This window comes from Ornithodoros turicata, unplaced genomic scaffold (genome assembly GCF_037126465.1).
Source record: "Ornithodoros turicata isolate Travis unplaced genomic scaffold, ASM3712646v1 ctg00000829.1, whole genome shotgun sequence".
Classification (NCBI taxonomy): Eukaryota; Metazoa; Arthropoda; class Arachnida; order Ixodida; family Argasidae; genus Ornithodoros; species Ornithodoros turicata.
Genome location: NW_026999402.1, coordinates 1005549 through 1019453, shown reverse-complemented (window position 1 = coordinate 1019453; position 13905 = coordinate 1005549). Strand labels below are relative to the sequence as shown.

Genomic DNA, 13905 nt, shown 5'->3' with positions numbered 1-13905 from the left:
ACGGAAAAGCATACTTTTACACACAAATCTACAACGTGCTGAGGCAATTGAAGACTTAGGGGCAATAATGGTACAAGTTTCATTGGGATTGTATTGCGCTTGTATCAGTAGCGCCCGTAAGTGATCAACTGTCTTGCTCTTGCTCGTGTCTCGGAATATTCAAGTGTGCTCGAGTTCGATTCATAAACGGAATAAGCTCGGTCGGAGGAAACCACTATGACCACGTGTTAACTGAGGACAATTCGGTTACGGAGTAGTTTATCCAGAACGACAGACATGGAAACCCTTTTCTTTTTTTTTTTTTCAGCATTAAACATATCCCCACAGACATGGGGGAGGGGGAGCAAAAAAATGGGGGTGGAGGTCATCATCACAATTATGTTGTATATAAAAAAAAACTGGGCGGGGTTGGGTGGGGGGGGGGGGTCTGGATAAATCGGTTACGTATCACGAATGAATGACACAGGTTTCTGCGGCGAGAACTCGTGTACAAACTGTCCTTTTCGGCTTCGAAATGACACAGCAGGACGATAAAAAAAGTTCGAGCACTACGTTGAAATGGTTGGCATAAGTATTTCCACAAACGTGGTTTCTACTGATTTCCTTCTGAGCGCCCAATGTCTTTTCATGCTCTTCCAACCCAAATGTCCTGGGAATATCCCGCGCCTCAGCCACAACACAATCCGAAGCAGACGACAGTGATGATGATGTTGATGATGTCTGTCACGTGCGTAGAACGTCACTCCATATCAATCGGCGGCGTGCTCAACGCAAGACGCGGCGGAATTTCCGCCCTGCATTCTTTTTCTGCTTTTTCTTCCACTAGAATATTCCAGAAGAGCACGAAGAGACATGTCGCTCTCCTCTAAGGTACGGCGTTTTCCTTTTGAAAACGATTTGCTTGGGACGTAGCTTTGTTAGCACATCAGTGTATGAATAAGAACATGAAAAGCTGACATGTCTCAGAACAGAAGCGAATATAAACACTGGAACAAGTACAAGCAAAAAAAAAAAAAAAAGAACTGTGGTGACTTCACACTTCTGAGGAGGTCACAGCAACTTCAAAGTAGGCCAAGTGTGTCCCGAAGAATCCCCTCCTACCTTATCAGGTTTTGGTGTGAAACCGTTTCACCTATCACTTGGACACGGAATTATACCTCCGACTGTATACGCAGTTTACGTTGAGTAATGATGGGAATTGACGTTCTGAGGCTGGAACACATTTAAAAGGACAAATACATGTATTTGTCCTTTATATGTGTATTTGTCCTTAGCCTCAGCACGTCAATTCACAACAAGGCCTGAAGTGCCAAAGGAATTAATGATGAAAGAAGGAAGTTACTGAAAAGGTTAGCTAGCTGTAGGACTCGAACCCACACCTTCTGGATTGCATCTCAGCTCGTACCGATCACCCACAGAAAGTGGGCATTCCCTCATGCTGCACGAGATCATTTCACGATTCAATTCTTCCTCGTACATCGTTGAAGTGGAACCGCCTTCCCGGTACAATCACCTCCGTTCGCGACGGCAAGCAATTTAAGAAGTGTTTATGCAATTATTTCTGTATAGCTTTTTTTTTATTATTATTCTTCCGCATGTTGTACCTTTGTGCTGTCACTTTTATTTCCTTTTTTTTTTGTTTTCATATACGTATCTGTGCAATTTATGCAATAAGTGCAACTTTGTTCATGTGGACCTAATTTGGAAAATTTTTCTACGCGGCTTGTATCAACATCTTTTTACACGTTATTAACCGACTCCCCTCTGTACTGCCTCACGGCCCTGAAGATAGATAGATAAATAAATAAATAACCAAGTCGATCTTCTTCTTGTCAAAATATGGCGTTTGCCTGACTTTTCCTCTTTTTCTCTGAATAGACATAGTATATCCTCTCACCAAACGATCTGTTCTTTAAACGTTATCTGTCTGAGGGCTCTTGCGCGGGTTGTAGCTACAAAAGCAGTCACGCTTTCTTTCGTTAAAGCGGAACATGAATCATTTGCAAGGAGTGCCTTTCGTGAAGTTGGCATTTGAAAATACAACTATCGTCTGCTGCTGGTTCCCGGGTATTCTGGAATGATATGTGGTGCAAAAAAAAAAAAAGAGAAAGGAAATATCAGGGAGACGTTGCACATTGACAGATATCTGTCACTTCTATTTCATGAAGTGCACGATAATTAAAACTAATTATACTGACAAAATGGCCATTGTATAGAGTACCCCAACGTGTAAGTCTGATACACACACAAGGACTCATGTCACATCGGACACAAAAACCTTATCGTAAGTACAACGTTTTTATGTATAACGATATAGTATTAGATTATAACGGTTGTTACGTTAAGTGTCTCGTGTAAGCATACAAGTATAGTGGTGAAAGTAAAACTTTATCAATTCATTGTTTAAGCTGCTGCGACAAACACAGCAGGTCTGGAACGCCAAAAATCAAGGACAGGAGAACGGCACGTCTCCTGCACACAGAACGGCACAGCTCCTGTCCTTGTGTTTTGGCTCCGAGTTCCAAACCTACATCATGCACCAAGTTGCCCCAATTTGCCGTTTTAAACAAAGCAGGATATGCATATATATATCGCCACCGTACAGTAACACTTCAGTATAAAACCAGGGTCCCTCACCTGTAAGCGGTATCACTGTCCAAATTTCATGTTTCCTTAAGAGACATTCACTGGTGCTACTGGCAACAAAGTTGTGACGGCTCATGGTTATGGATAATGGATGCCAGACGGACCGCGAGTGTCAATTCGGAGAAACCAGTTGTCTTCCGCTACCATTTTCTCCCTCTCTCCATACACTCCCACCCAGGGACGGATTCAGAATTTTTGTTAGGGGCGGGGGTGAGGGGAGGGTACGGCCTTGCACGATAAGATACACCGCTAAGGTCAACTAAAAGCGACATGAGTTGAACATGTGACGATAGCACCCACTCTCCAGACTCGCGCCTACCCAAGCAGCACAATCTACCGAAAGTCGAATGCAATATGGGTGGACGGTTTAGTTTCACCAGTCTGTTCAAGGCCTTCCACCTACCCGTCCACCCTATTGCACTCGACTTTCAGTACATTGTGCTGCCTGGGTACTCTCACACACTCACTCTCAACAGTGTCACCGCACAAAGGAATGACGTCCCAGCTCAGACATGCTCCATCTATGCCAGACTCTTAGGTCTCAGAAAAGTTTTGTCTTCGGCGGTTACACCCGTAGACGCAGTTTATATAGCGTGTATTCGCACGAGTGACGTACCTCAGAAAACTCCAGCGGAAGATGTGAAAAACGTCATAGCTTTCTGCTGTCACGTCAGCCGTCGCAGTCCCACATTTGACTTTGTGTGTTCGTTATATTAAATAAAATATTTTGATTGATTGATTGCGGGCAAGCGCCCAATGTCGTGTCTTCACGCATACTGCTAACCGTGAGGATTGTCCCGCGACACAGCCACAAGACCTTCCGTAGCAGACGACAGGAAAAGGCGCTGACAGAGTCATCTGCTAAGTGTCGTCTGCATGCTAGGCCACTCCCGATACTCCGGCTGTGTGCGAGTGTTAACACAACAAGGGACGGAACTTGGGCTCCGTCAGCAGCGTTCTCGTTTTTTCTTCCACTGGAGTCCTCCGTCAGGATGTCGCTCGCATGAATACTCGAATAGGCTAATAGGTAGAGATGGTGGTGATGTCGTTGTGTGTGGGGTGGGGTGGGGGGGGGGGGGGAGTGCACATCCTCACGACTATATAAAAAGAAAAGAAAAAGGCGGGAGGGGGTGAAGGTTAGGTATGACCAGGATGAATGAAACCGATGAGACCGAAGTGCTTTGCGGATGGGAGGTACGCAAGAGAGATAGTAGAGATGGTTTAAGGGTAATGCATCACATGTGTATTATGATGAGCAATGCTAATGCATTACATCTTGTGTAATAGTAATGTAGTGACCATGTAACGCGTAATGGCATTAGAAAATCCACGAACTATGCAGTAGTCTACAGGTGTAAATGCGGACGTGGCGAATTGTCCCTAGCATATATAAAAGAAAAATCCCCAAATGCTCTTTTGCCCTTTACCTCCGACCGAGTGACACCTAGTAATGCACCACTGAACATAAAAAAGTAATGAGTGACGTAATGCATTCGAAACCGAAAGCAATTTCCCCAACTCCAGTAACCAGAGACGTGGCCTGCTCAAGAAGAGCTCTTCATGGCCAATCTCCCCGGTCCCCGCATAACCTCCGCCCCTCTCGAGTGCGTTTCGCGCGAAATTCACCTCCGTTAACAACACCCAAGTCCACCGACATCGAAGGAAGGAAGATCCGTTCACGCCGCTGAGAAAATCACGATCAGAACAAACAAACAAACAACACAAAACGCCTCCCTCAAAAAAAGAAAAAAAAGAAAAAAAGAAATTCGCCCACACGAAATGAAAAACTATTCCTTAGCAGTCACGTAAGCAACCTCTGAACTCCACGCTGATAAAGAAGGAAAGCTCCATTCTCTGAGCATCGTTCGGAGGAGGAGGAGGAGGAATTTCCCCCGCCACTCTTACCAGCAACAAGGCCTGCTTCAAGTGCACACAAGCATGGGCGCATCGGCTGTCAGAAGGATGCCCCCCCCCCTCCCCCTCCCACTCCGAGTATCGCAGCCGCCATCTCGGAAAACGTGACGAAGGTAGACTTTGGTTGGGGGGAAATGTAAATCACTGCCAGTGATGCGGACGGGTTCGCGGAGAAGCCGAATTTGTTCAGTAAACGCGGTGTTTGCCATGGATTGTTTCACGGCAAACAAGCAGTGCATAGGACAACAGTCCTCCTGACCCTCTTCAGACTCAGCGCCCAGTTAATGTTTCAATGTTCTTCTATTGATGATGATGATGATGATGATGATGATTTGGGGGTTTAATAGCGCAACAAAAAAAGTTCTACTATTGAGTGATTATATATTTCGTACAATGTCCCCGTAGTTTTCATGTATTCATTCAGACATGCCAGCGCAGCGTAGTGGTTAGCGCACTAAAGGCGATTCAGAGGTGCGTCGCCGTTTCCTGGCTTTTTCGACGACTGCCATGTTACAATGGACTTCTAGCGAAGAAACGTCACCGTGACGTAGTCGTGACGTCGGTAGACATAGTGAAACCGAAACAGCTCGGACGGAGAACTCCGCCGTATTCCTTCACGAAGGTCAGGGGTCCCTTCTTTGTATTAGTGGTACACACAAACGAGGTCACGTTTATAGTCCTTTCGGTGTCTTCATTCGCATTCACAGTCCCCGGCGGAAAGAAAAGAAGGCTTCACCGAAAGGTTAGAGGCACCACGTGCAAAGAGTAGCAAGCCATACCGTCTGGCTGACCACTCTAAACTCATAATACGCAAGCAAGCACTCCGAGAGAAACTCGTGCCCTTCAGGCTCCTGAAGGTGGAAGAGCCCGGTAACCATCTTTAGAAAGGGCTACCGAAAAGATAGGGTTACTTGAATCCTTGTAGAATGGAGCAGAACAAGGTCATACAACTAATAATATGCAAGGAACCGCATAAAAATCCTACAATATGAAAAAACTATATTTAAACGTGGCTTTTTGTGACTTCTTGGTTTTTTGCTATAGTAGTTCCAGTCGACCAAGTAAGCGTCGCTGTTGTACCATCCCAAGCAGCACAATGTACTGAAAGTCGAGTGCAATAGGGGTGGACGGTATGTGTCTTATCGATGTTCCTTAGTTTCACGAGTCTGTTCAAGGCCTTCCACCTACCCGTCCACCCCTATTGCACCCGACTTTCAGTACATTTTGCTGCTTGGGATCTGACGTCATTTGTTGGTAAACAGGGAGAGGTCTATAATCCGACGGGCAGATATGATTGGGACGGGCTCTGTTGCCTTTTCGGAGCTAGCGCCCTGTATAGCAGCGGCGTCGGTAAATGGACGCTGCTAAGCGACACTTGAAAGATGAAAGTCACTGAAAAGGTTAGCCAGCTGTAGGAGTCGAACCCACATCTTCTGGATTGCCGGTCCAGGGTTCTACCAATTGAGCTAAGCTAACACACCTTCTCAACGACTTTCAGGGTGCGTCATCTGAGGGGACAAACCAGCCACTCTCTCACTCATCCTCCTTTCACTCTTACATTTTTGCTCACTCACACACACATTCATACGACGGGATCGACGCAGGCGGCAACTGTTGAACATGAGAGAACTGATGTTCTGAGGCTGGAACAACATAGAAGGGGCAAATACATACAAAGCCTCAATTTGCCTAAGAAATTAACGACGAACACCTTTTCAGTGACTTTCATCTTTCATCGTTAATTTCTTAGGCCAAATTGAGGCTTTGTGTGCATTTGTCCCTTCTATGTTGTTCCAGCCTCAGAACATCAGTTCTCTCATGCTAAGCGGCACTTCCAGTCTTTGGCATAGATTTGACCTCTAATTATGTGGCTAACGCTTACCGAATTGCGTGTGACATTTCGGGCCAAATTAATCACGCTCATCAGCGTCGTAATGTAATTAATAAACATTAATTAATCCGATTAAATTAAAAGCCACCCCATCGAAATGAACACGCAAAAGCCTCGCGGACTTCTCGAACGAAGAGCGCTACCCGAACTTTTTTTTATATATATAGCAGAAGAAACGTGCTGCTGAGGATACGAATTGCGCAACTCAATAGAGAGTTTTAGTGTATCGTACGCTATCGCCTTTGCGTACGTAGGGGATAGCGTAGTGGTTCTGCGCAGTGCGCGAAGCTCTCTTTATGTTTTGCGCGTGCGCATAACCACCAACGCTATTCCTTACGTACGCAAAGGCGATAGCGTACGATCCACTAAAACTCACTAATTTATCCGCAGACCGAACCGCAATTTTGCTTCGCCAACCACTACCAATCGCCAGGGAGTCATCGGAACACTCCTTATCATTCCATGATTTCAGTGGTGCGTAATCTGTTTATCTCGCGCCCCCTTTCGTTATCGGAGTTTTATAAGCCATCTATAATCTCGGCCCGTTAGATAACGGAGAAGAAACAGAACAGAGTTGCTTGTACAGTATAGCGAAACCATGCTCCTAAGAAAACAACATTCGTGGATAAGCGCAGAGGTAAATGAAGGACATTTACCCAGGATTTTCCTGTCCGCGTGAGGGGGTTGGGGTGGAACTATCCGACGGTGAAAGGGATTCTTATTTCGCAATGGTGTACTAGATTATCATTATCCTATCAATTAATAGTCCCAGCGGACGTGATTTAAGGCAGTTTAGCGGACAATTTAGGGAGCGGAGAGCGCTCGACACTTTCCACGAAGACCGGAGTTCACCTGGAGAAGCGTACCCAACAGCCAATCGCGGTAGTATCGAACCGGCAACCTTGACATTCGCGCGTTGTAGTCACCCGGCAGATCTCGAGGCAGTACAGACGACGAATGCAGCTGCGAGATAATGCGATCGCATCCGCGACAAAGAAGTATTACAGTGGGTGATACGCAGTACAAAGGTCACGGCTTTGCCAAAGCAGGCACGCGAAGGGCAGCAGAACCAACCACATTCAGTGAAGACAAAACGGCAAGGCCGTGGCTCTGGCTTGCGTATAGGCACGAGCGAGTCGGGATGTCGTGTCTTCCCATGAGTAATCATGGCGAAGGCCATGCTGACTAGCATGTCGTATGGCAAAGTAGCGAGAGACTATAAATGAGAGAGTGTTGGCGGCACTGAGGGCATTACGAGTACGAAGGGTCAAAGTCTCATCCACTACGGATAAAAAAAAAATATATATTTATATAAAAATGCAGCACCCTCTCCAGTGCCTTTTGCGAGTAAATAAATTGATTTATTGATTTTATTTAATTCGGTCGTTGCGACTGAAGCTATAGGGTTTATTCACTGATGTCACCTCGCCGCCATACTGTAGGTCCCTCGAAGTTATGTTCCCGCATTCGTTCGCTGCCATATGCTTTTTGGATGACTATTAACGTCGAAAACATGGAAATTGTTTGGATATGCTACAAATCACGCAGCACAATAACTTTGAAACACCAAATATACGTTGAGTACGATATGTGTAGCGGCTTGGATGGGACCTACAATATGGCGGCCGATGCAGCACATGTGCCTGCAAGCGACAGTGGCGGTCTCCTGCGGATGACGTCATATGAATAAACCCTATAGTGCGCCTAAACTGCAGTGAGTTTGTAAAAGCAGAACGGCTGGATTGAAAGCAAGACGTCACATATACGGCCAGACTCCATTCCTTTTTACCTCCTCCAGTAGATTCCGTTATCTCGATCGGATGTACTGTCTAGGGTGAACGGAATCGCACCTCCCCAACTGAGTGCCAAGTGGCATAAACATGTTTTCCTACGGCGTGCGACGCCACGACCAAATCTACCGCAAAAATCTGCCAGTTCAGTTTCACCTGCATGGTGTGCGTGTGGAAGACCTGGTCGTTTTTGTTCGGTAGACCTCGAACTTGCGGGGACATGCACTGCGCCGCACCCCTTACCATTACCGAGAGTTGTCGATCGTGCACACGTCATGAACACGCGATCTGTGAAGGAAAATTTCGCGTCCCGTCAAGATTGTCTCTCGGTCCACTTGTCAGCGGTGACGGGCAGACAAAACACGGTCCCCACCTTCATTGGCCGTAATCCGGCAAGAGCGTCTTTCTTGGCTGCGACCTTGATTCTTACAATGTTTCTTACCTCGTGTGCTAAGTGCTTCTAAAAGAGGTGTCGCAAAGGGTTGGAAAGGGCTCGAATGGCGCGGCCTTCTCCATTATTTCTCCTAAATGCTCTCCGTTTTCATTTGGTGGCATTAGCCATGGTTCACATTAGGCATAGCCACCGTGAAGGACGCTGTAAACCACTGTAGTCTTTCGGGGCTGCCTCGGAAATTCCTTTTTCGGTCTGTTCGCACCTGCGTCTTTTGATGTCGACGGTCAAGAAAGTCCGCATAGTTAGTAGCGACTCTACGCAGAGCATAAGCGAGTGGAGGTGGCCAACATGAAGTGGCTGACTTTTGTGTTGCGAGGTCCGCTGGTCGCGCGCGCGCAGGAAAAATGAATCTTCAGATGATGAGAAAATTGACCATTTCTGAGTGGGCGCCTGCGCAGTCACTCGCTGCTTTAACTGGGGGAGGGGAATATGTCGTCATTCTTAGGGTTCATAATTTTATATAACCTGGGGGCTTAATCGCTTCATCGTCGTTACGGTCGTTACAAGCTAACGAGTGGCGGGAAATTCAAAAAGGTGGGCACGTGACACATTGCGCGTGACGTGTACCACGGCCTTCACGTATCGCGCGAAGAGCGCCGTGCACGTGTTTTATCACGTGCCCACCTTTTTAAATTTCCCGCCCGCCTTTTTGAATGTCCCGCCACTCGTTAGCTTGTAACGACCGTAACGACGATGAAGCGATTAAGCCCCCTGATCCCGTGGCATAGGCTCCCGGTTAGGATGATCGCTTTCCACTCCGAGACTAGGAAGTGACGTAGGTTCGAATCGCCGAACCGGCTGTGCTGTCTGAGGTTTTCCCTGGGTTTTCCGAATACTTTCCAGACGAATGTTGGCACAGTTCCCCTTGAAGTCGGCCCAGGACGCATACTAACACCCCCCCCGTCCCCCACTCCTTCCTGCTGTCCTCTCTCCATCTGTCAATGTCTGTATGCCGCTCATAACCACAGTTGCTTCGCAGCGCTAACGTGGTATTTTAAAAAGAAATTACACAAAGTTTCTACAGTATCCTATGAAGTTTTAAGTCTGAATTTCTGCGACGTGTTGCTTTTAGTCTAGTCGTTCTTAGTTTTACACGCGGTCACGCTTATCACCACAGTTCAGGCTCAACCAAAACCAAACTAAAACCAAATAAAACCAATCAATCAATCAATTCACTTACTCACAAAATAACCTGGAGAGGGCGCTACATTTTCATATTAACATTTCTCCTTTCTTTTTCCTTTTTTATCCGTAGGCCCTTGTGGACTACTATGCGGACATTCTTGACCGTCAACATCAAAAGACGCAGGTGCAAACAAACCGAAAAGGCAGCCCCGAAAGACTACAGTGGTTCCAGTATCCTGCACGCCTAATCTGAACCACGGCTAATACCACCTGATGAAAACGGAAAGCATTTAGGAGAAATAATGGAGAAGGCCGACACCATTCAAGCGAAGCACGCGCGGAAAACCTCCTCTTCCCCTTTGCGAAGCCTCTTTACAGCAGGAGGTACGGAACATTGTAAGAATCGAGGCCGGAGGCAAAAAAAAAAAAAGACTCTCCTCGGTGGCAAAAGTGCTAGGGTGCAGGCGAGCTGGTACATTTGTTTCGTACATTCGTTTTGCAAAGACGTTCCTGCCGGATTACGGCCAATGAAGATGGGGACCGTGTTTTGTCTGCTCGTCACCGGTGACAAATGGACAGAGAGACAAGCCTGACAGGACTCGAAATTTTCGTTCACACCTCACTCGACCATGACGTGTGCGTAAGTTGCGATCCATGACTTGAAAACCTAAGACGAGGTAGGGACGATAACAGACAAACACAAACACGGTCTCAAACTCAGCTGAGTTTGAGACCGTGTTTGTGTTTTCAAGTCATGGATCGTCACCACCAGCTCGCTTGATACCTAACTTTAGGACTGAAAACTCGCTGTAACGGTACAAATTCAAGGCCTGCTAAAAAAGAAAAAAATAGCAGTTGATTCGTCGCAGTGTCGCACGCCGTGAGACAACTATGCTCATGGGACACCACTTTACTGTATACAAACCAGACGCGCCATCTGCGCATGCGCGGTGTTGGTGTGGGCAAAACACTGTGAACGCACCGTGCGGATGGCTTCCGCAAGTGCGACATCGGCCGTGTTGCAGTGCAACACCGTTCTCGACTGTCTCCTTCGACGATAGCCGACCCAAGCAGCACAATGTACCGAAAGTCGAGTGCAATAGGGGTGGACGGTATGTGTCTTATCAATGTTCTTTAGTTTCACAAGTCTGTTCAAGGCCTTCCCCCTACCCGTCCACTCCTATTGCACTCGACTTTCAGTACATTGTGCTGCTTGGGGAATAATTGAGAGTCCCGAAGGAATCAGACAAGTGTCGCTACAAGACGAAGCTGATTATCAACGGTATACAAAATGACGATCACTTTGCACTGCACATCGACAAGTGGACAGCCCAGCCACACAAAACATGCCGCCGATCACAATCTCATTGTAGTTTATCTAATAGTTTCGCCGAGCCACTTCACTGCTGATACTGCGCAAGCGTACAAATCACTGGAAGCATACAATTACTTCACCTTAGGTGAGCTGTTTGATCGGGGCGTTTCCAAAAGCAGCGCTAATTTGCTACCGTGCACCGATTCCTGTCAGCGTCGTTTACTTGTACACAGCTATCGTGAGGGGGGGGGGGGGGGGGGGGGGAATATGTTTATAAACAAAAAGTTGAATCTCACTAAGGTGAAGTCAGGGAATCTTTCCGTTTAACTGCCAGCGATCCAACGATTTCTTCTTTCTGCGCTGCGCAGAAACTGATGAAAAGTGATTTTGCCAAACTTTCCCCCCATCGGGTTGTGTGTACCCGAAAGGATACACGGCTTTGTGGTACGCCCACTTTGCATGAAAATACTCCAACTGATTGCTGTTCTGCTTACACCAAGCAGACGATCTTGCTGACTGCAGCGCCGTGCGACGTCCCTCGCGGAGAACGACACATATATCCAACGTGTACCATGACACCCGTTTGGTGGCTCCCAGTTTGGGGATCTCCGGACCCGTTAACCTCAGACAATCGAAATACCGGAATCCACTTGGGGACGTACAGTCAAACTCCTTTATAGCGAACACCTTTTTAACGAAAATACCACTACAGCAAATTTTTTTTGCGGTCCCGCTGGAGCCTATAGGTCCAATAATAGCCATCCTTTTTAACGAAAATACCTTTACTGCGATTTTTTTTTTTTTTTTGCTGTCCCCTGAGTTTCGTTGTAAAGGAGTTTGACTGTATAACGAATGGAGCGTGACATTTAGGCTAAATTAGCAAGCTACCACCCGTTTAAAGGGGAAACGCAATTTATCTACACGACATACGAGAAGTGGTAACGAACAATTGAGATCATGGGTCTGAAACACGCGGCCCGCACTTAGCTGTTCTGACAAAAATTTAAAAAAAAAAATACCGCCATATAAAGGTACCGCACTGCAACGCGTTTGGCACACTGCCCAACTATGCAGCAGTGTTTTTTTGTTTTGTTTGTTTTTTCAGTGCGGGAAGGCGGTTTTGGGAAGGCGGGTGACTTGTTTCTCTTGGCGTGTCAAGCGGAGTTTTTCACCCATCAATTGTATACAACCCGTTCGGCCACACACTAAACACACCGTTTCTGTTTTCATGTATCTTTACAGTATTTATATATCTTCATGCTACACATTTTAGGGTGACGACGTGAAGACCAGAGACAGGAAGGAAATAACAGACAACAATTTATCAGTTTCTCAATTTCTCTAACGCCATCTCCAAACTGAGAAATTGTCTGTTATTTCCTCCCTGTCTCGGGTCTTCACGTCGTCAGTATGAACCAGTTAGTCTGCGCCCTTTCACAATTATCGATACATTTTAGGGTGTCTTTTGGCAACTGCGGTCAATGCTGTGGCCCTCGGGACACGCTAACTCACACAAGCAAACCCTGCCCATAAATCGAAGGACGATTTTGATTGGCCCAGGCGGGCGCATGACACCTCCGAGTCACAAAGTACGTGCCCAGCATTGTCGCGAAAACACCCGTCGGACACGACGTAGTTAGAGCACACTTGAATGCTTTTAAAGCGTACGCGCAAAATTGAGTCGGCCTGTCTTGGCGTGCTCCACCTTCTCTCACGCCCCGAGAATCTTAACACCCCCCCCCCCCACCAAAAAAAAAAAAAAAAAGGAACTTCAATCAAAAAGGTAACGTAAACCCGAAACGCCAGCAGATCCCTCTTTGAGAAGAGAATTAGGCATGTGCGACTTTTTCGAATACCGAAGCGAATAATTCTCTATTCCGTTCTTTCTTTCTTCCAAGCCGAACATGTCCAAATAGTTCCGGAGCTGCACGCGCAGGGACATAAGAGCAGGGATCGGAACCGGAACTGAACCCGAACCGAAAACCGGAAAAAAACGTTATTTTCTGACGAACCCGAACCGAACCGAACCCGAACAATTGTTTTGCTTGTCCTGAGCCGAACCGGAACTGAACCGAAAAAAATTGATACGGTTACCGGTTCGGGAATCGGTTCAGAGATGAATTAATTGTACTACTGACCGACCTTTTTTTTGCTCACCTGAAACGGTTATCTCACACCTTTCTCTTACAGTCGTGTACGGTGAGCGTAAGCTTGCTTGCATGTAGCAAAATTACTGCCCGTGGACCGGTTAAACCGAGACGGAAAAAAGTAACTGTTCCAATCCCTGTAAATGCCACGACCGCTGACAGATTTTTTTTTGTCTGTGTATGTGCGGGGGTGGGGGTTCTCCCTGAGCCGAACCTGAACCGAACCGATATACCTGAACCGGTTCAAACTGATAATTTCGGTTCAGCGGAGCTAAACCCGAACCGAACCAATATGCCTGAACCCGAACCGGACCGAAAAAAATACCGGTTCCGATCCCTGCATAAGAGAGGACATAAAACAAAGTGAGCGCTATATTTCATACTCTTATCCTTCGTATCACTATAATTCTGTATTTATATTACGTTAAAGGGCCCCGGGGAAGGGGACATTACATAACGAAGGCGCTAACGTAGTAAACGTTCAACTTGTGGATATCCTCATGAAGTGGTATCGCGCGTACATGTTTATATCTTTACATGCATAGCATGTGTATCCTGTCCAATTATGCAGCCATGCGCTTCGTTAATTTTTTTATTCTGTTAGCGCCACGAAGCAACTGTGG

At 46.7% G+C, this 13905-nt stretch overlaps 1 protein-coding gene across 3 annotated transcripts in view; it reads right to left on the bottom strand.

Annotated features, from left to right (window-relative positions):
• Positions 1-13905, bottom strand: part of LOC135375126 (protein pangolin, isoforms A/H/I/S-like) — a 159414-nt gene that overhangs the window by 141844 nt on the left and 3665 nt on the right. The gene's annotated exons all lie outside the window — the stretch shown is intronic.